We start from the raw sequence: 20,874 nt of genomic DNA on the forward strand, positions 1-20,874 counted from the left end.
ACAAAGCTTGCTCCCGCCTTCCGCTTTCTCTGCATGCCCGAGCTGAGGCAGGGTTTCCCCCTGCACCGCCCCGCCTTCCTCAAGATGGGAATTAGACCTGGCAAGTTTCCAGCCGCTGTCACCTTGGGGCCCTGGGTCCTTGAGTGATTCTCATTTCTCCTTCTGAGATGGGCCTAATGAGAAATGGCACATGAATTCACTGTCGATAAAGAGCCATGTCTGGCTGGTCCTGGTTGTCTGTACCATTCCTGGAGCAGCTCCCAGACCTCTAGGTAGGGGAGGGGTTCCACTGAGTTAACAAGTGTGAGTTTCGTGCTGGGTTAAGGGGTCCTGTCGTTTGCCCAGATGAGTTCAGCCAGGCAGTTTCTTACTGTCCTCCTCTCCCATTTCACGTCCCCGTGACAAGTGGACCTGAGTGGGGGCCATGGTAGTGGGACCCCCATCCCAGGAGTCTGCTCATTCACACAGAACAGTCCACCTTCAGAAACCAGTGGGTCTGGTTTAAAAAAAAGGAACTGAAACAGAGATCAATTGATCTCCTCTTTCTACCTTTCCAGGGCAGAATCATAGATGGATAGGATGACAAAACAGGAATGTACTTCATTCAGGAAGGGGACATATTTTATAAATCAGGATGTGAAAGAGAAAATGTTAGTTGCTAAGTTGTGTCTTCCGCAAAGCGGAAGGTGAAATCTTTGTGAACCCAGGGACTGTAGCCTGCCAGACTCCTCTGTCCATGGGATTTCCCAGGCAAGGATACTGGAGTGGGTAGCTATTCCCTTCTCCAGGGGATCTTCCCAACCCAGGGACTGAACCCTCGTCTTCCGCATTGTAGGCAGATTCTTTATTGTCAGAGCCACCAGGGAAACCCCAGTGACTATATCCCTTTACACTATTCCTCAAGCCGGAATATTTGGTGAGATGAATTTTCAACAGAGGGAAGTTTATTCGAGTTGGAGGTGAGAGTGTGTGCAAGTGTGTGGAATGTGTGAGTGAAAGTGCACACGCATGCCGGGCAAGTCGAGTGTGGACCTCTGTTTTGCAGGTTGGCAGTAGGATCATGATCCGACTAGTATTTGTGGTTTGGGCCCTTGAACGCACAGACCTGTCACTGCCTGTGTCTCAGTGAATGTCCTGGGCAGGCGCAGTTCTCTCTTCTCCTCCCTCTGATTCTCTGCTGGCCGCGTGTCCTCCAGATCATAGTTGGCCTGGGGCTATTTAGCTGTCTCTGCTCCTAAGCTTTGGACTGAGCCAAGAGGCCACTGCTTTGTCACTCATTGGTTTTTTTTTTCCTGCCTGAGAGGAGCTTCCCTTGAATGATCAGTTTTCATGAACAACTTTAAAAAGAGGAAATTACTAGAAAGATAGCAGGTAACCCATGCTTCTTGTTCTCTTTGTGTGACCCAGGGCCTCAGGTCATTGGTTTTTTAAAAATTAACTAATTTTGGCTGCGCTGGGTCTTCATTGCTGCTCACAGGCTTTCTCTGGTTGGGGCGAGTAGGGGCTGTTCTCTTGTGGAGCACAGGCTCTAGGTGCATGGCTCAGGAGGTACGGTGTGAGGGATTGGTTGCCCTGTGGCATGTGGAATGCTCGTGGCCAGGGATGGAACCTGTGTCTCCTGCACTGGCAGGCGGATTCTCAACCACTGGACCACCAGGGAAGTCCAGGTCATTGGGTTTTGAGCAGAGGTGTGGCCTCGTGTGTCTGCCCGTGTGCTGTGATTGTAGGAGAATGCATCTTAGGCCATTCGGGCTGCTCTAACAGTACCACAGACAGGGCAACTTATAAACAAAAGGAGTTTGTATCACTGTTCTGGAGACTGGAAAGTCTACAACGACCAAGGTGCTGATGGATTCGGTATCTGAGAGCCCACTTCCTTGTTCATAAGCAGATGGCTGTCTTCTCACTGAAGGTACGGTAGAAGGAGCTGGGGAGCTCTCTAGGGTCTCTTTTATAAGGGCTCTAACCCCATTTGCAAGGCTCCATCTTCATGGCCTAACCATCTTCTAAATACCATCACACTGGGGGGCAGGATTTCAACATATGAATTTTTGGGGCAGGGACAAGTGGGACACAAGCATTCAGTCTGTGTAGGCAGTGATTTTTGTCACCTGTTTCCATCTAAAGTCAGTAATGTGAGGGCCCAGTATTGCATTTCTGGGACTATGAGGAAGAAGAATATTGTAGCAGATAGTGTTGTCCTGGTGGATTTGAGCCCTGGAAGCCTTAGATGCAGTCACACAGCAGCTGGACAACATGCTAGATGTATGTAGAGGGAGGCTAGTATTGCACACCCATAAAACGCCATCCAAGGAAGCCTAGGTATAGGATGTTGGGCCCTGTGACAGAATACTGTCTATAGTTGACTGTTTCAAGGGAAAAATCCCAGAGACTTCCCTGATGCCCTGTGCTTCCAATGCAGGGGGCCTTGGTTCGATCCCTGGTCAGGAAATTGAATCCTGCATGCCCCCAACTAAAGATCTCTCATGCTACGACAAAGATCGAAGATCTGTCATGCTGCAGCTAAGACTCGGTGCAGCCAAATAAATAAATATTTTTTTAAAAAGAAAAGAAACCCATGTTTATTTTTCAGATGTTGTCGTGAAGCATTGTTGAAATAGAATTGAAGTACACAAATCATAAATTTACAACTTGATGAATTCTCAAACTGAGCACACTTGTGTAACTTGCGTCCAGATCAGGAAAGAGTGTAGCCAGAATCCCAGGTGCCCCTAACAGCGACTTTGCCTCCTCCTTGAAATCACCATCCTGATTTGACTTTTACCATCTTTGAACTTTCTATGAATGGAATCTGCCAGTGTGTCCTTGCTTCTCGTTGCTTTTGTTCTGCATGACGGTTGTGAGATGCTTCCATGCTGCCCTGTGAACTGTAGGCCTGTCATTCCCGATGTTGTCTAGTATTTATTCCTTTTATTCATAGGGTCTCTTCTTCTGTTCATGGACATTTTTGTAGTTTCCAGATTTGGGCTCTTGTAAACAAGCTGATGTGAATATTCTTGTCCATGCATTTTGACACGGATGGATTTATTCTGAGGAGCGAGAGTTCAGATGTGGTTTTGATTTACTTTTCCCGGGGCATTCATTCGTGGAGTAAATCATGCCTGGGAATCCACCGTGGGCCAAGCTCCACTCCAGTCCTGGGCCGACAGCTGGGAGCAAGAGGAGCAAAGCCTAGTTGAGGGGGGAGCCGAGGAGCAGGGGGTAGGTATTTTGGATGAGTCTCTTGAGAGATGACATTTAAGCGAAGACTTGAAGGATGAAAGTTTGCCATCCAGGTGAGGCACCTGGGCCAGAATCCTCCAGGCAGAGGGAGGAACATGCGCAAGAGCTCTGAGGGAGATTGCTGCTGGCTCAAGAATGGCCAGGTCAGCACAGGAAAGTCCAAGTGTTGGCTAGACCCTGTCCAAGCTGATGAGGTAATGGCCTGGGACAGTCTCTGTTGGAGTTAGGAGGAGGAGGAGAAGGGCTGGATTTTGTTGTTTTTGTTGTTTCACAGAAACCCTCAGAAGAGAGTCGGGTGGCATGCATCAGCTGTCCACAGCTGGCCCTTGGCCTCAGTCTGAAAGGCCCGTGGGCGGTCCAGTTAAGGGAAGCACTGTGGAGTTGGCCGATTGCTCCGAGTCGTTAGGGCCATCTGTTTTGGAAACCAGCACTACCTGCTGGGTTCTTGGTGTTGAGCCAGTGACTCATCTCCCTGGACCCTCATAGTCCAGATCCCCAGCCTGGGAATTTGCCAGGCACGGCTGATAGAGGTGTCACCCCCTTGGGGATGCTGGGGAAGTCTGCTTAGCTGGAGGGGACACTCGGTTTAGGGGAGAAGGGTGGGGTAGTGCAGTAGGCTGAAATAACGACAGAACCAGCGCAGGAAATGGTCCTGAGCTGCGGGTGTGGCTCTTGCCAGCAGGTCCAGGCCGCCTGTCCAGGTTCAGAACCAGCACATATGAAGCCAGCTTGGTGCCAGTCCTGGTCGGAACGGGAGCCACATGGAGGCTTCAGGCTGGACACCATCCCTGACTGAGGGCTCTTTTCGCTTGCATTGCCTCATGTCTCATCTTTAATTAAAATGCCCTTGTTAGGCAGTCATCTAACACTGCTAAAAAGCTATCCTGACCGCAGAGCAGCCACCCGCGTGAGGAGGATGTGGAAGGAGATGGGAAAACAGCTTCAGATTCCCAAGAATTCCCTTTGTGTTGTTCAGTTCAGCTGGTGGCTATGATCATAAGAGCCTCGTGTCTCACTGGAGCGTTTATTCCCCTCCAGAACAGGGTGCTCTTGCCTTCTTTCCAGCCCATGGCTCTGGTAACCCTTTTTTAAAACTTGTATTAATATTTTTCTAGTATTTCTTTCTACCCTGCAATGTTGTTAGAAGTAAAGAAGACAGAGCCCCTCCTATTTTAGCAGATTACTTAGGACAGAGCCACCAACTGACATCCCCACTTTCTGATCCCGCTTCTGAAGGGAGTGAAGTCAAAGTGTTAGTTGCTCCACTGTGTCTGACTCTTTGTGACGCCGCGGACTGCAGCCCTCCAGGCTCCTCTGTCCATGGGATTCTCCAGGCAAGAATACTGGAAGTGGGTTGCCATTCCCATCTCCAGGGGATCCTCCCAACCCAGGGGTTGAACCTAGGTCTCCTGCATTGCAGGCAGATTCTTTACCGTCTGAGCCACCAGGGAAGCCCTGATCCCACTTCTTTTGGCGGAGGAAATGCACTGTCTGGTGTTTCCCCCCTGGATCCCTCTCTTTCATCCTTCTTCCTTTAAAAAAAAAAATTGAATTTTAGTTTTGTGTTTTGAATGTAGATGCTGAGAATCAGGGTTATTAATTTACAGGTCCTGGGTATATAAGCACTCCCCTTCCTGGCTTGGGTGGGGGGGTGCTCTCTCTTGGGTTTTCCTGCCACTGAGTCCTGCTGCCTTGATCCTGCTTAAGCACCCTATCCTTCTTATGGTAGATGTTCAACACTTAGCTGCTCAAGAAAAAATGCCTTTTGCTTTCCTAATGGTTTTTAGTTCTCATACAAATCTTTATCTCTTTGATACTACTTTCCTTGTAAATGTGAAATTATATAGAAAGTAAAGTTTGACTCATGGAGTGTTTAGTCACCAGGAAGGTACTTTTTATCCTTGTTACTGTTTAGTAATGTGATTTGACTATATTTTAAGAGTTGTCTATATTTGACTCTATTTGAAGTTACACCTGACTGGGAAGATGTAATTAGCTACAAGCATTCTTGAGTCCACCAGGGAACCCAGATACTTGTGTTGCAATTAAATAATTAGAAATTTGATGTTGTGGAGGACCACTTTTATTCTCCTTAACAGCCTAATATCAAGCATTCTTAGAAGCACTGATGAAATGCTTGTTTTAAATGCAAATTCTTTGCACAGTTAGAAAGAAATGAAATGTTCTGGCTCCCAGCACTCTGCATTTTTGCCATTCCTTCTGATGGCAGAGGGGAGGGCTCATGACTAAATCCTTCAGCATCTTTATTATGATTTCGGATTTGTACTTGCCGAGAGGAAGCCTTGCCTCAAGACATTAACTCTCTGTTGCCATCTGTAGAGTAGAGTTTTCACTAGTTTTTGTTCTTCCTCTTAAATGATTTTTGAATTTCTTCTTCCCGTTTGTTTTATGGATAATGGATGTATTGGAAACTTGTGGGGAGTGTTGGTTCGTTTTTTGAGGCAAATGAAATGTGTGAAAACCCTTCATCTTGCAGCAGGGGTGTGTGCTATTGCATTTTAGTCTTAGAAATTACACTTCCCTCTTTTTTCTTCTGGTTGTCTTCTACTTTTCCCGTGAGTCCAGGTACTGTGTCCCAGCTTGGGATCTGGAGAATCATTGGCTTTGAATGCAGTGGAGACAAAGGGATTCCTAAGCAGCGTGACTGGACAAGTGGTTTGCTATTTTGCCTTCATTGAGAGAGAGAGCAATGTGGACTTATGGAGGCAGTTTAAAATGTTGATTTTCTCCCCCTAGTCAGACAGGTTATATTTGTTTTCCTAAAAATGAGAATTCTACTTGTAAAACAATTCCTGGGTTCTGTGGTTTTAGACACCATTGGATTGTGTATGGAGGGGCTCAGCCTCTCAGCTAAGCTGGTCTCACGGAAGTGGTGTTTGCAGCTGGAGCCAGTAGAGAAGGTCTTGAGAATGGGAAGATGGACTCATGTTGACTCTCTCCATAAAAGTGTGACTTCATACTGAGTCTGCTCCTTAAGTTGGGGTAGTAGGCTGATTGATGGCTGCCAAATATTACGAAAATGCATAAAAACCTTATACATCATTTAATACCATTGTAGCCATGCTGTTTTCTTTTAATTGAATTATAAAACTTTTTTCTTTTTTTTGCTTAGGCATTTTTTCAAAGCAGAATATAGAATGTAAAATGAAGCTTACATGTCTGTCCTTGGTTTGTCGACTGCGTAGAATGGTTTTAGAGTTGGAAGAAGGTTGTATCCAGGAACTCTCTGCTTTTATTTCTGTGACCTGAGAGATCACTGACCATCTGTGTGACGCTTGGTGATACTAAGAAACAGGTCGCTTTCAGCACTGCTCTTCCTTCCAAGGGAAGTGTGATGGACCTGAGAGAGGACTGGTGGGAAATGCCCCTGGTGAAGGTGTTAGGGTGAGAAACAGTAGCCACACAGGCTTGGAGAGCTGCCATGCTGGAAGGCTTGCAGATGTAATGTTTGAACTCAGTTGCAAAACCTCTGAGACAGGCCGACCTCTTTGAGGGACAGTGAACCAGAGACCCAGAAATTCAGATGCTTTGCCCAGACCAAGAGCCCACTGGGGAAGAAGCAAGACTCATGACTTCACCCTAGTAGCCTTCCTGTGTTTTAGGTACATGTACTAAGCCTCAGTACCATTCACGTTTGGGGCTGGACGGTTCTTTTTGTGGGGGATGTCCTGTGCATTATAGGATGTTTAGCCCCAACCCTGGCCTCTACCCACTAGAAAGTAATAGCATCTCCTTCTCCCACTTAAATTGTGACAGACAAAAATGTCTCCAGATATCCCCACCTGTCCCTTGAGGGGTTAAAATTGCTCCCTATGGAGAACCACTGCTTTAGATGTATGTGATGCCCCTTGAAATTGACAGATACAACCCTTATATTGGCATGGCCCCTTTCCCCTTTTGCTTTTAAATGTGAAGTGAAAGGGTTAGTCCCTCGGTCATGTCCTATTCTGCGACCCCTTGAACTGTAACTTGCCAGGCTTCTCTGTCCGTGGAATTCTCCAGGCAAGTGTACTGGAATGGGTCGCCATTCCTTTCTCCAAGGGATCTTCCTGACCCAGAGATCGAACCTGGGTCTCCCTCATTGCAGGCAGATTCTTTACCATCGGAACCACCTCTAACTGTAGATAACACTGGCTCCAAGGCCATTTATAGGAAAGTGGTCAGCATGGTTCTGAACTGAATTGCGTTGTGTTTGGGATAACACTTTTCCCTTGTAGATTTGATTTGGTTTTCTTTTTAGATTTTGAATGCTGACTTGTCCTTCACGAAGCAGCTTGTACTTTTAATTTTAGGCACTGTGTGTCAATGGGGACACCATGCAGTGAGCGGGCGAGAAGTCAAAATATTTCCAAAGGCCAAGGAGATTCTGGCAGTCTGAAACCCATGAAATTCAAGTTCCTGTTTTGTGAACTTTGAGGTAAGCTCAGAAGAAAACACTGATTAACTTAAACCTGCCTGAATATAGAGCAGAGGAAGGGACAGATTTTAAAGTGGACCGGGGCCTTATGAGTTAAGGATTGACTCTGGGTGGCTGTGAACTGTTAGATGCAAATGGGTGAAAAGCCCCTGACTCAGAGGCCGGAGACCTGGGTTCTGTACTTGGGGCTGCCTCCAACTCTCTTCGTAAAGTCATCACACGTTCAGGTTCCTCGTCTGCAGGAAGAACGGAGCCAAGATTCCTGCTTCCTGGACTACAATGACGTGCAGGGTGGTGAACCTAGCCTGCGTGTATGAAACCACAGAATACTCCTAAGGTTATTATTGGAGCCTTAATTTCACCCAGGGAATTTGGAAGATGAGATACTTTAGCATGTACATAAATATATATATATTTAAACAAGTTTATTAAGGAAGGGCCAGAAAGAACATCTCAAGGAAGAGGTAGAACAAGCCACAAGAGGCGCTGGCCACATGTACATGTTGAGTAAGTGGAAAATCTGCATGATAAGAATTGAAGCTAGGATATAGAACTTGAATGAAATGAATAACATCTCATGCTTGCTATGAATGGCTTCCCAGTCCTGGTGGCCCACCCTCTTCTGTCTAGTGAACTTCTGGCAGGAGAATTTGATAAGCCACAAGCCCAAGAATTTCCAAGTTTCCTACTGCATCTAAAATTTCTGGTTGGAATGAAAAAGGTAGACCTTGAGTATAGAATCTTGTGTAAGTTCATACAGTCACCATCCAGGACCTTGGGAAGAATAGACAATGATAATAAAGGTTGTCTAGTCTTTAGAATTCAGGTTTTCCTTCCTTTCTTTTTGGTTTAAATGGGAAAGCTTTGGCTTCCATTCTGGAGTGTGAGCCTGTAGGACCCTCAGAGTTTAACACTTAAGAGTTTACTTAATTGAACGGCTGTGCCAGAGGAGATAGCTTGGTGATTTCAATTTCTTTCAAATGCTTCCACCTGAATGGTGACAAGGGAGTTGGCCTATGGGCTCTGTTGCTCAGTGGTGTCCGACTCTTTGTGACCCCATAGACTGTAGCCCACCCGGCTCCTCTGTCCATGGAATTCTCCAGGCAAGAATACAGAGCAGGTTGCCATTTCCTCCTCCAGGGGATCTTTCCGGCCCAGGGATTGAACCTGCATCACCCATGTCTCCTGCATTGGCCTGTGGATTCTTTACCACTGTGCCACCTGGGAAGCCTAACCTGTGGGCTCTAGGTGGAAGTTAAAACTACTGACCTCCCAGCTTACAGCTGGGATTGACTTAGCTGAGAAAAGATAGACTGTTAAGACGCTCTATTCATTCAAGTTTTGTTGCTGAAATAAACATTATTTAATGTTACACAAAAGTTGTTTTATTCTGTTGATGTTCATGACAGTCCTTTAGAAACAAACATCAAAGGCATCAACACGTCCCCAGGCTGTTTTCTGGAACGGAAAGGCCACTGCCTGGCAGACAAGCAGGGGGACACCTATGAACAAGGCAGGAAAACGGCTGCTGCAACCATTTGTCAGCGTTGCCTTATGTGAGGCCACTTTACTACATGACGTAATAAAGATAATTTATAATGTCTTCATGAAAGCAGGAGTGGGTGGTAGTGGGTTTTTCTTTGTCTTTTCTTGGCATGTAATTAAAACGGAGCTTGGACCAAATGAGAAACATTTGTGTTGAGGGGAAAATAGATCCCAGAGGCTTCTTGACTGGGGTCAAATATTGCCTCCTTACTTTATTTTAGCATGTAAACCGGCTTCTCATTGGAGACCAGCATAACGACATTGCCATTTCTGTCTGTTCAAAAGCAAATGGATTTTCTGACTTAAGGAAGTGTCTGGATTCTAGACCCACATAACACATTCAGTGAATCAGAGGAAAAAGTGTGTGGGTTGATCTGTCTCAAAAAGAAATCTATGCCATGAGAGTGAGTTTATAAATTCAGCTTCTTTAATAATGTTACTTATCGAGATGCTGTGTCTTTTCTAAAGAGGAGTGTGCCTCTACATTTTGAAGTTGCAGCATTTTTTGGTCCCCAAGGAAGACTGAAGAAGTCTATTTCCTGGGGAGATAGAGCCTGAACTTATAGGCTAATGTGGTTGAGTGGTTGAGTTACTAGAGTGTACCCAAACAAACAAAAAAATCCCCCAAACCCATAAACCCTTGTTTAGGCTATTTGTGTGCTTGATTTGATTCTAGAATTGTCACCCTGAAACCCATAAGAATCTTTAATACCAAAGCATAGGCATTTCGTAGGTATCCAAGTCTGGACTGTTTTGTCAAGAGGCTTCACTGTTTGAGTTGCCTTTATCTTTGTTCCCTACACAGCACACAGCATTCTTGCCCTCCAGGAACTCAGTCTAGGGAGGAGTGTGAAAGGGCACACAGAAACTAACCGTCTGGATATTGGGTGTCTCACAGGGGGGCAAAAGCCTCTGGCATGGCATATATGGAGAAGGAAAGACTAATTTTGATTGGGAGGCTCAGAGGGGTCATTTTGGAGGCTTGAGGGCATTTGATCTGGGTTTAGAGGGGAGGCAGAGTGATATCAGATGATGGTGTTGGGCTTTCCTGGAAGGAATGGCTTGGGGACTAAACTCAAAGGGGGCGAGGAGAAGGCAGGCTGTGGTGGGGTGGGGAGAATCCCAGACACCAGACACACTCCCAGGGCTAGGTTGGTGCTGTGGGGTGGGAGGGGAGGGACGGCTCTGGGCAGTGGCTGAGTCAGGGGAACTCAGGAGGGGATCAGGGTGTGCAGGGCCTTTTCCCGGGTAAGAGATTTGAACTGCAGCTGGAATCAGTGAACGTCAAGTGCAGGAGAGAAGGAGAAAGGAGGTGGAAAACGCAGCTCTGAAGGCAGGAGGCAGAGGACACCCAGCGCCTTCCAGTCTACTGTCTCTGCTGCTGTCAGGCTGATGGATGGGGAAGCTGGCTGCTCAATGTGGGCTGGGCCTCTGGGAAGACGGTTTCCTTGTATCTTTATTACAGTCCTGGGTTTTCAAACTTGATTGAGCCTTGGCTGAGCTATGCTGATCTGGGGGCAGGGAAAGGTACACTTATACCCTCCCCAAATTTTATTGTCGTTCATCTTCGTTCCCTGCAGCAGCCTCTGTAAGATATCACCTCTCTCCCTCTTCCCACCCGTTCCTTACTATTGATCTCCTGGGTGCCCTGTGCAGGGTACTAAGGGTGCCCTCAGGGACCTCCAGGTGAGACAGACCAGAGAAGAGAGGATTTGGAACCCTATCAAAAGCACAGTGGTGGGGTTCCTTCACAGGGAATTGCAGGAGAGCTGGGCATGGGACGGTGGTCGGGGGTTGTGTGCTGGAGAAGATCACCCAGCTGCGGGAGGCGATGCAGGTTGTGACTGATTTCAAACATAATTCATACCTTCACACGTGACTTATTTAGGGTTCCTTCCAAACAGAATATCCTCTAAGTATGGCCAATGTTTTGGGGTATTTTTTGGGTTATTTTTTACTTCCCCAATCCCTACCCCAGCACCACTTTGAGGTGGAACACAGGCTATTTTATTGTGTTGTGGAAGTCATTCAAGGGATCCTTAATCCATATGTGTTAAGTCTCTGCTTACAGAATAAATTAATAATGCCTTAGAATTATCTTTTGCTGTTTTAAAAATGCATGCAGGGGCTTTTGGGATGAATTAAAAATTGATTTAAGAGCATTTACATCTTGATGGTTCCTCTCTCCAAGGGAGCCAGAAATACAACTATCCTGGCGTGTTTGTGGACTGGAGGGGTGGGGGGTGGGGTCTGCACTGTGTAGGAAATCTGGAGCGTGCTCACTGCTTTGACCTGCCCCTTTAGTCTGTGTGCCAGTCTATGTGATAATGGGGGGAAGGCACCAGGAGCCCTGTGAGTATGGTCTTTTCCTGTCTGTGTTCGCTGAGATGTAAGAGAATCTCGAGGGCTGAAAGTGTAAGCACAGGGACGTTCCTGGTGGTCCAGTGGTTAATAATCTCCTTGCCAATTCAGAGGACGTGGGTTCGATCCCTGGTCCTGGAAGATCCCACATGCCTCGGGGTGGCTAAGCCTATGTGCTGCAACTACTGAAGCCCATGTGCTTAGAGCCCACGCTCTGCCACAAGAGAAGGCGTCTCAGTGAGAAGTCTGAACACCACAACTAGAGAGTAGCCATGTGCAGCAACAGGACCCAGTGCAGCCAAAAATAAATTAAAAAAGAGAGAAAGAAAGGAAGTTTAAGCACAGTCTAGGGCCCCAGAGATTCAGGCCTGTTATTGGAGGGTCCACCTTCATTCCTGGGCCAGGCCCTTGATGTAAAGGAACTGGCTGTTGCACATAGTGACTAATGCCCTGAGGATGAGGTCCCCTGCCTCACCGGGAGTTCCAGCCTCTCCTTGGCTGAGGAGCCCCCGTCTGTGGGTTTTCTGGGTTAAACATCAAAAAGCTACCTCTGGAATCTGCTTCCTGGCTTGGCCGTCCTCCCCATGGGTTTCCCTAGGGTGGAAACAGTGACTGCCTCTGAGTGAGCACTTCAAGTTTGAGAAGGATCCCACTTCAGCGCAGGCGCAGTGGGAAAGGGGCATGAGATCATTCTGTTCTCGTGTTAGTTGCTAAAACCCTTTGTTTTTCTGGAATTGGCTGGCCTTTACGTTTCCTGAGCTCTGAGCGAGAGTTTCCCTGTAAGCTATTGTTTTGAGTCCATCAAGAATGTTGGACTTGCATGCATATGTATTGTTGAGTGCACACACACACACACACACACAGGCGCACAGCAAGCTATGCCAGTCTTGCACTCAGGAGAAAGGGCAGAATCCAGAGGGATGTTCTACTTTTGAAGGTGACATATTAGAGAGTGGGTTTTGTATTTTGGCTTTTGTGTTGCTTATTTATTTATTTTTAAAATAAATTTGTTTTAATTTTTAAAAACTATTTTTTTGGCTGCACTGATGTGTAAAAGTCTTGGCTGTGGCATGTGGGATCTAGTTCCCTGACCGGGGATCAAACCTGGGCTTCCTGCACTGAGAGCACGGAGTCATTGCCACTGAACCATCAGGGAAGTCCCTTGCTTTGCTTTTTTGAACTGCAGACTTGAGCTAGGAGAAGAGTAGAAGAGACATGGTGAGAGATGAAGAACTGCGCTATTTCCTTTATGGAGCACGGTCTACTGTGTGTCTGTCTTCACAGGGTGTGTTCTTGTTTAGTCGCTAAGTCGTGTCTGACTCTTTGCAACCCCATGCACTGCAGCATGCCAGGCTTCTCTGTTCTTCGCTGTCTCCTGGAGTTTACTGAAGCTTACATTCATTGAGTTGATGATGTCATCCAACCAGCTCATCCTCTGTCGTCCCCTTCTCCTCCTGCCTTCAAGCTTTCCCAGCACCAGGGTCTTTTCCAGTGAGTCAGGTCTTCACATCAGGTGGCCAAAATATTGGAGCTTCAGCTTCAATCCTTCCAATGAATATTCAGGGTTGATTTCCTTTAGAATTGACTGGTTTGATCTCTTGGCTGTCCAAGGGACTCTCAAGAGTCTTCTCCAACACCACAGTTTGAAAGCATCAATTCTTTAGGGCTTAGTTTTCTTTATGGTCCAACTTTTACATCTGTACATGACTACTGGAAAAACCATAGCTTTTGACTATATGGACAGCAAAGTAATGTCTCTGCTTTTTGATACACTGTCTAGGTTTGTCAGAGCTTTTCTTCCAAGGAGCAGGCATCTTTTAATTTCATGGCTGCATTTACCATTTCAGTATTCTTGCCTTGAGAACCCTATGAACAGTATGAAAAAGCCACAGGGTATGGGTGTAGGTTATTCCAAACAGGGTTAAAATGTTATGTGATGTCATGGTGTCAATATTTGGCTGTTGTAACTGAAAGGTCAGAGCTTTGTCTGCTAGTGCATGTGTGCAAGCTAAGTCGCTTCAGTTGTGTCTCACTCTTTGCTGCTGCTGCTGCTAAGTTGCTTCAGTTGTGTCCGACTCTGTGCGACCCCTAGACGGCAGCCCACCAGGCTCCGCTGTCCCTGGGATTCTCCAGGCAAGAACATTTCCTTCTCCAATTCATGAAAGTGAAAAGGGAAAGTGAAGTCGTTCAGTCGTGTCTGACTCTTCGTGACCCCATGGACTGCAGCCCACCAGGCTCCTCCATCCATGGGATTTTCCAGGCAAGAGTACTGGAGTGGGTTGCCATGCCCTTCTCCAGGGGATCTTCCTGGCCAGGGATTGAACCTGTCTTTTATGTCTCCTGCATTGGCTCGTGGGCTCTTGACCACTAGTGACACCTGGGAAGCCCCTCGTCTGCTAGTAAGATTACCCTAAGAAGGGTCTTTTTGGAATGGCATGCTCTTGCTCAAATTATTAGGCAAGGAGCATACTTTCCTTATTTGATCAAGATAGTATTGGTAAGTGTACAAATGTAATTTATAAGTAAAATTGTATCCTTTGCCCCAGGATAAAAAAGTAAATGTAATTGATAAGTGTGCAGTTGGTAAGTGTGTAAGTAAGTGTTAGTTGCTCAGTCGTGTCCGACTCTGAGATTCCCATGGGCTATAGTCTGCCTGGCTCCTCTGTCCATGAGATTTCTCTAGGTAAGAATATTGGGTTGGGTTGCCATTTCCTTCTCTGACAAAAGGGATAGGAATCTAAACATTATTGGTCACGACTCCTTACACTGTCTACCTCTTTTTCTGGCCAGTAGATGTTTCGACTGCTCAGTGACTGAGCAGAATTCTCACCGGGAGGGTGGAGTAATGAGGCAGCTGAAGGAGAGCATGCATGGCCCCTCCTGCCTCTGTGTCCAGCTGAGGGAGGAGATGGCTGAACAGTCCTGCAAGCTCCACACGTGAGTCTGGGCTTTGTTCCTTTCTCAGCGGTTCAGGAAGACTTGCTGAGATTGTTCACAGTATCAGAATGTGCCCCAGGATAAGGCCTGCCAAGCATGGAAGAGGAAGACCAGTGAGTTCACAGAAACGCAGCACCAGCATTTCCCAGAGTAATGGGCAGCATCAGAGGTCAGCGTGGCCTCAGCCCAGAACACCGGACTGTCCCAGGGCGTGGACTTGTTTAAAAAAAAAAAGACTTATTTATAGATGGTGTCCTAGGGGCCAGAGCTGGTCACTGTTCCCTGGTGGGCCCCACCCTCAGACTATTGCTGGGCTCAGTGCAGTTTTACTTGGAGAAGGCAATGGCAAGCCACTCCAGTACTCTTGCCTGGAAAATCCCATGGATGGAGGAGCCTGGTGGGCTGCAGTCCATGGGGTCGCTAGGGGTCGGACACGACTGAGCGACTTCACTTTCACTTTTCACTGTCACACATTGGAGAAGGAAATGGCAACCCACTCCAGTGTTCTTGCCTGGAGAATCCCAGGGACAGGGGAGCCTGGTGGACTTCCATCTATGGGGTCACACAGAGTCGGACACAACTGAAGTGACTTAGCAGCAGCAGTTTTACTGCTGTGTCTTGAGCTGGGGCTTTGATGACAAGTCCTGGAGAGCCTTGTGCCTGGCCTGAATCTCTCTGTAGGGAAGATTGCTTTACTCTGTGACATACATGGAGAATAATATATGCAATGTAAAGGAACAATCTGAACATCTGGGAGACAGCCAGGCTAAGAAATCAACATTACGAATATCTCAAAAAAAAATCACCCCCTGTCACCTCAGAGTTATGATAAGCACCTCAGTTTTTCATTTTAACTGATGCTTGTTAACTTTGTATGCATTCCTAAGTAATGCAGATGTTTGTTGATTTTTGTTGTTGCAGCCATTTTAATCTATTTTTAGTTGAAAGGTAATTGCTTTACAATATTGTGTTGGTTTCTGCCATACATCAAAATCAATCAGCCATCGGTATATACACATGTCCCCTCCCTCTTGAACCTGCCTCCCACCTCCCACCCCCTCCCACCCTTCTAGATTGTCACAGAGCCCCTGTTTGACTTCTCTGAGTCATACAGCAAATTCCACTGGCTATTTTACATGTGGTATTATGTATGTTTCCATGCTACTCTTTGTTGTTTTGAAGAACTGAGTACCAAGTGCAAACCCAGATTTGGGAAGGTCCCTATTGAAACTGGTTGGCAAAGGCTTCCAGGCACAGCCGGGGCCTCAAGAACAGTTGTTAGCATTGCTGGCTGCAGAGTCATACTCTCCATCCTAAGAGCTGCACAAAGCCACTTTTCTCACCTGTCCCTGCCCTTGTGTATCACTTTGTAAATGGGGTTATCACTCGTGACCCTCTTTACCAAGGGCTTGTACAAATTTCAGAGAGAAAGATGAAAAGGGACGCTTTGTATTGATTAAGCCAGGGTCCTTAACCAGAGGTATAGAGAAATTTCTGGGGAAATTTGAAACTGAATCTATCATGTCCTTCTTCTGGGGGAGAGGGTTCATCATATTTCCAGAGGAGTTTATGGACCCGCCTGCCCTATAAGGATCAGGAACCATGTGGTTAGTATGGTTGGTTCTGTTTTTTTGTTTATTTTTTTCAAATGAATCCTGGGACTGTTGAACATTCTTTGAAGTATGTATGAGTCTGCTTGTGTGCAAGTCTGCGCCGACTTTTTACCAGTGAACTTGCCTAACTTAGGAAAGGGAATCCCCGTAGTTAGTTGTGCCCTGGACTGTCCAGGGCAGAATCTTTGACCATTCTGTGGGTGGCCTACCAGGTTTTGCATTTTCTCTGAAATCTTCATCTTTTACTCTTGACCCAGAGTAACTGAAATGCTAAAATGGGGGAAGAAAACTGGAATGGTTGCTGTAGTTTCAAAACAAATGACCTCACTGCCTAAATTCCACTTCATGCAAAAAAAAACTCTAACTTTCATCCTTATAAATAACAACGGACCTTTGGGGAAACAGACCCAGATACCCCATTTAGTGCAGTTGGGGGCAGATTTGTCACTGTCGAAGTAAACTGCCTGGAAACAGAACATGACTATTGTTACACCAACTTTGTAGTTATTTCCTAAGAGATGGCAATTTAAATTTATAATGACTGACATTCATTTTTTCAAAGTAGGCGAGTAACTATGCTTTGTATAAATTGACTTAATGGGAGGTACTTTCAGCTTGTTTCAGCAATGTAGGGGATTTTCAGAATTCTCTAGCTAAAGAGTTGAGTCTTATCCCATCACTGCTTTTTCATGGATGTGTTGATGGAAGACGTGCGTGGTTAGGTGTGATATGCCCAAGGTTACTTTGATTTGTCAAGGTCAGTTGGAACTAGAACCTGAGGGGAAGAGGTAACTGTTTACATGATTATGTCTTAAATATATAATTTGATGACAATTCATTTAAAAAAAAAACATAATCGAAGCGTCATGTTTTAAAGACTTCGCATCTTGATCATCCATTTCATTTTAACAAGACAGCCCCCTCGGCTTTGAAGTGTACCACTTCTTATGGTCTCCAGGCATGTCCCTGGAACGTTCTAGTCTCTTGGGTCTATAGACCTGTTGACTCAATGGAAACGAGTCTGATGCTGGGAGGGATTGGGGGCGGGAGGAGACGGGGACAACAGAGAATGAGGTGGCTGGATGGCATCACCGACTCGATGGACATGAGTTTGAGTGAACTCTGGGAGTTGATGATGGACAGGGAGGCCTGGCGTGCTGTGATTCATGGGGTCGCAAAGAGATGTACACGACTGAGCGACTGAACTGAACTGATGGAAAAGAAGCTTGTTTTTGTTCGGTGCTGTTTATATCTCATAAATTCGGCATTTTTAGGTCTTCAAGTTTTTCTCCAGAGTTGTTAGGTTTTTCGTCTTATACTCAGATATGAACAATCCAGGGCTTTTCTTTCTCTCTCTTGTTTTCTTTTGTTTTTGAAGAAAACCACGAGTTTTAGTTTGGCTCTTCAAAGTCTTTGGGGATAAAGGAGAGAGAACTCAGGAAACAGTTAAGATCTGGAACTGCAGGCTGCTTTGTCTGTCTGTTAAGAGCCAGAACAGACAAGAATAACATTTATTTAGAACCCAGGTTTTTTGAAGGAAGGTAATTTACAGGTAAACTTAAGCTTTTTTATAGACTTGCTTCCTCAATTCCCTTCCTGGCTTAGCCTTTATACTCTGCTGATTTTAGACAAAGCCTGTTGTCTTTTCTATGTCTTGGCTTTTCTTGTCTAAAGAGAGGGGTTGGGCCTGGTTCTCTCCAAGGGCACTTTGCAGCCCTATGTCTAGACTCCATATCAGGGGATTTGCAGAGAGACTGCTCTGGAGCTGCTGGTGGGGGGACGGTACTTGTCCCGATGCTGAGGGCAGAGGAGTTTGCCGTGTGAATCCCTGCACAGTGCTCTGAGACCCCTGGCTCCGCGGGGGCACTTTCCTTTTCTGCTGTTTATCATCTGAACCCCATCACCGTCAGCCCATGCTGAGGCAGTGTTGCTTACTCACTAACGTGGCCGCCTGCACTGACTCGTGTCGTTTGTCTCTTTTTGGCCAGCGTGCCGTTGCAGGGTAACATCTGGACTGGGCTCCTGGACCCTTGGATGCTCGGCTGCAAGTTCCTGGATCGACTTGGAGAAAATAGTGAGTAATCTCCATGTCTCTACTTGGGAATCTCGGGGCTGGAGGGGTTGTGGCCAGGAAACAGAGTCTAGCTGATGGACTGCTTCCCTCTGCAGCCCTCCTCTGGCACACCCACCTCCAGGAGCCATGGAGATGGCAACCGGGACTCCAGACACGGCCTTCCTGACCCCAACTGTCTTACAGTCGGGGACCTGCTGAATGTGCCTCCAGAGAGCTGCTCTTTTCTTCCATCAGAGCCCAACTTATGGGTCTTTTTAAAATAATTCTTTTATTTTCCCTTTAGTTTCTTAGTTCTAGGGTTCTTTTAAAAATTAAAAAAATTTTCTATGTCGGACTTAGTTGTGGCACACAGGATCTTCATCGAGTCATGTGGGATCTTTCATTGTGCTGCACGGACTTTCTAGTTGTGGATCAAGGACTCTGGAGCACGTGGATTTAGGAGGCGCAGTGCGCAGGCTTAGTTGTTCCACGGCATGTGGGATCTAAGTTCCCCAACCAGGGATCGAACGCATGTCTGCTGCATTGCAAGGTGGGTTCTTAACCACTGGATCAAGAAACTTTTGAGTCTTATCTATCCTTACTGGCCTACAACCAGAGACCCTTTATGGTGGCAAGTGTAGGGTGCTACCCTGCAGGGCTGACATTCTCTTCCCAGCATGCACCTGCTCATCCATCACACCGTGGCTTCATGCCGTCCCTGATGTGAACTCCTGTTAGAGAGGCCTCCACTGACAACCTCATTTAAAGACGCCTTCTCCCTGCCCCCAAATGTTCTCTCTCTCTCTCTCAGGCCCATGCTTGCATCTTTCTTTGCACTTAATACAGGATAAGTTTCTTGAGTCACTTGGTAGACCACCCATTCGTCTGTTCATCCATTCAACGAATATTGATTATCTACTATGTGCCAATGGCTACAGTTGGCTTTCTTCCACAAAGAAAGGAAAAGACTGAGTGAAAACCTAAGTCAACAATCACAGTCCATTCTGGCTATACTTTGTTCTAAATAGTCTCAAGCACTGTCATCCGGGCATCTAGTTAAAAGGGGGACCCTGATGGGGTAGGTCTGGGTGGGGCTTGTGAGCCTGTGTTTCTCACAAGGTCCAGGTAATGCTGAAGCCGCTGATTTGTATCTCACACTTGGAGAAGAAAGGTCTAAGGATCCTGATGCCCACGAGACTTGTCCTTGAGTGTGGCTCTCGGTGAACTGCCTAGGGTGTGTGCCTGCAAAACCCCCAGAGACCTGGCAGGAGTTTTTCTGGTGGGTTCGTCTCTTTAACGGTGTGAGGCTGAGTGGTTTGAGATATGAGCCTGCCCAAGGAGTATGGAGCCTGCTAAGTTACCCTTACCAGTGTCTGAGCTCGTGCCTCCTTATTGTGTGTTATGGTGTTGTCAGTGAAATCCTCCCTTTAAGTTCTGCGCTTTTCAGATTTTTGAGGTGGAATCCTATGAGGTCTCTGCCTCATAGGATGAGTATGCCTGTTTTGAAGTCAGCATTTCTGAAAACACTGAGGCTGTTTCTTGTTTTTAAGAGCAGGCTGCCTCAGCTAGGCTAACGCACTTAAGTGGGTTGTTGAGAAGAGAGACTATACTGGAAGCAGAGAACTGACCTCAGAAAACGCAGGCAGAGAGAGGGTTCAAGGGGCTCTTGGGGAGGCTCAGGACGCTGCTGCCAAGGAGGGCGTCTTGATTCCAGCTGGTGAACTGGCCCTGGGGCTGTTCTCCCAGCTTCAGCACTGCTGTACAGCTGCAGTCAGGCCTCTCAAAAGTCGTGGAGTTTTTACAAGGGGCCAGACTGATTTGCCTCTTGGGTAGTTAATAGTTCCAGTGGCCGTTTATGGAATACTTACAACATATAAGGTTTAAGGCAAAGCACTTGGCACATGACCTTGTTACCTTACCCTCCTGACGACTCCCGAGGCAGGTAGTGACCATTTCATAGAGGACCAGATTGAGGTCAGGGCTGAAGGCAGTTGCCTGGGATCATGTAGCAAGTAAGATGAGGTTCCAGCCTCATCTGCTGGACCTTGGGCAGGGTTTTTTCTCCTCTTTCTTTCATCACCTGCATCATAACTAGAAAGAGAACTTTACTACTGGTGGCAAGACTGAATTGCTGATTATTTGTGCTATTTTTCTTCCATCTCACCCTCATTTTACCCATAGAGGGTATGACCCTTCCCTGTGTGTCAGCTTTAAAATATTGCTTCTGTAGCGCTTTGGCCTCTTGAGTTAAGGAAGGAACTTGGTCACTGCTTTGCAAAAATGAACGGAGAAGAAGTGCACTTAGGAGGCTGACTTTTCACCCCACCCCTGCTAGCTTCTGCCAGCCTCCCCAGTGACAGGTCTCTAGGGGGCTTGTGTGACTGCCTTTGGCCCTAAGATTCAGGGCTACAACTTAGTCCTCAATGGCTCCTGCTGGAGGCAGAAAGTGAGAAGTCAGGTTGAAGGCATTTTTTAAAGCATTTTTATTTATTTTATTTTTGGCTGGGTGGACGCTTAGTTCCTCTGAGGCATGTGGGATCTTAGTTCCCTGACCAGTGCTTGAACCTGCATCCGCTGCATTGCAAGGCCAATTGTTAACCACTAGAGCACCAGGGAAGTCCTGATTACATTGTTTCTGAAGACCATTTTCTGATCACTGTGTGGGATTCCTGTATCTGACCATT

At 46.6% G+C, this 20,874-nt stretch overlaps 1 protein-coding gene across 5 annotated transcripts in view; it reads left to right on the forward strand.

Annotated features, from left to right (window-relative positions):
* The window catches only part of TLN2 (talin 2), a 509,872-nt gene that overhangs the window by 74,139 nt on the left and 414,859 nt on the right, over window positions 1-20,874 (forward strand). For all 5 annotated transcript variants that reach the window (XM_055435636.2, XM_055435634.2, XM_055435641.2 and 2 more), the window contains exon 2: window positions 18,126-18,211. The gene's annotated coding sequence lies outside the window, so the exon portion shown is untranslated. The remainder of the gene's footprint in view (window positions 1-18,125; window positions 18,212-20,874) is intronic.

Source organism: Moschus berezovskii, chromosome 9 (genome assembly GCF_049115385.1).
Source record: "Moschus berezovskii isolate FMDL1 chromosome 9, NW_MosBer_1.0, whole genome shotgun sequence".
NCBI classification, from domain to species: domain Eukaryota; kingdom Metazoa; phylum Chordata; class Mammalia; order Artiodactyla; family Moschidae; genus Moschus; species Moschus berezovskii.